This window comes from Chrysochloris asiatica, unplaced genomic scaffold (assembly GCF_000296735.1).
Source record: "Chrysochloris asiatica unplaced genomic scaffold, ChrAsi1.0 scaffold00152, whole genome shotgun sequence".
NCBI classification, from domain to species: Eukaryota; Metazoa; Chordata; class Mammalia; order Afrosoricida; family Chrysochloridae; genus Chrysochloris; species Chrysochloris asiatica.
The window spans coordinates 7,358,360-7,360,075 of NW_006408670.1; positions in this window are offsets into that span (position 1 = coordinate 7,358,360).

The window sequence follows — 1,716 nt, forward strand, 5'->3', positions numbered from 1 at the left end:
CTGTTCTAACAACTGCTTCTTGGTCTAGGTACAGATTTCTTAGAAGTACAATTAAGTGTTCTGGAATACTCATACTTCTCAATGTTGTCCATAGCCCTCTAAATGTACACATGTTGGACTTATCTGTTACGTAGCTAGCTCTGAGGATATGGACAAGTTTTACTCATCTGCCATGTAACTAGAACTCTGTATATGGAAATGTTACACTACTTTGCCATGTAGCTATCTCTGTGTATATGGATATGTTACACTGATCTACGAAGAAGGTAGTTCTCTGTATGTAAACATATTGGACTTGGCCGCCATGTACCTAGCTCACTGTATATGGACATATTGTACTCATCAGCCATGTAGCCAGCTCTCTCTGTATGAACATGCTGGACCCATCTGCCCTCTAGCTAGTCCTCTATATATACACATGTTTTACTCACCTGCCATGTAGTTAACTCTCAGTATATGGACATGTTGGATTCATCTGCCATGTAGATAGTACTCTGTATATGAAAATATTGGACTTGTCTGTCACATAGCTAGCTCTATGTATATGGACATGTTGGACTCATCAGCCTTGTAGCCAGCTCTCTGTGTATGAACATGTTGGACTCATCTGCCTTGTAGCTAGCCCTCCACATATACACATGTTGGATTCATCTGCCATGTAGCTAGCTATCAGTATATGGACATGTTGCACTACTCTGCCAAAAAAGAAGCTCTCTGTATATGGACATTTTGGACTTGTCTGCCATGTAGCCAGCTCTCTATACTTGGATATTTTGGATTGATCTGACAAGTTGGTAGCTCTCGGTATATCAACATATTGGACATGTCTGCCATGTAGCTAGCCCTCAGTATATGGACATGTGGGACTCATCAGTCATGTAGCCAGCTCTCTTTGTATGAACATATTGGACTCATCTGCCTTATTAATAGTCCTCTAGAGTCCGGTTTGCCAGAGCGGCCAGGCGGTGCTTGTGAGTAGGGGCTCCGGGATCGGGGAGAGGAAGCTCGTGAGTTGAGCCTCCCAGGTGGGAATTCACAGTCTCACGGCCCGCGTAAAGCTTAGTGCGCCAGAGGCTTAGACCCGTTTCTTTGAGAAATCACTGTGCAAGAAATTACAGGCTTTTTGAAAGGGCACCGCGGCATCCCCAGCTCCTTTGGGCTTGTGGGGGCGGGTCGGGAACCAGCTCGTGCAGAGCCTCCAGTGGCTGGGAGACTCAAACAGGGAGATCCATTGGTGACACCTACCACAAGGGGGGATTTCTGCACATACAGTGGACAGAGGGAAGTTAGCTTATGAGAGGAAGAGGGAAAAAATAAAAATAAAAAAGCCTACAGAAAAAAAGAGAAGTGGCGACTGACATCATCAGTCGCCGACTAGGCCTGCCTGAGCCACTCCTGCCCTGCCTAATTGACCCGTGTGTTCCCGGGGCCCGCAGGGCGCGAGCGCAAGCAGCTGCCAGCCTGCCCGAGCCGCATACCGCGGGCCTGCCAGATGCACAAACGTGAGCGACCCGCCCCCTGCTGAACCAAACAGCGTCCCTCAGCCCTGCTGGGCATGCGCTGGAGGCAAGCAGCTCACCTCATGCTCAACCAAACGGCGGAGCGTGGGGGCAGGCAGCCCACCTCCAGCCACGAGCACCCACTGGGGAACCCCATTTGGGTCCCCCCTTTATTTTTATTATTATCTTTTATCTTAGAAGGTTCAGCAGGAGCCCC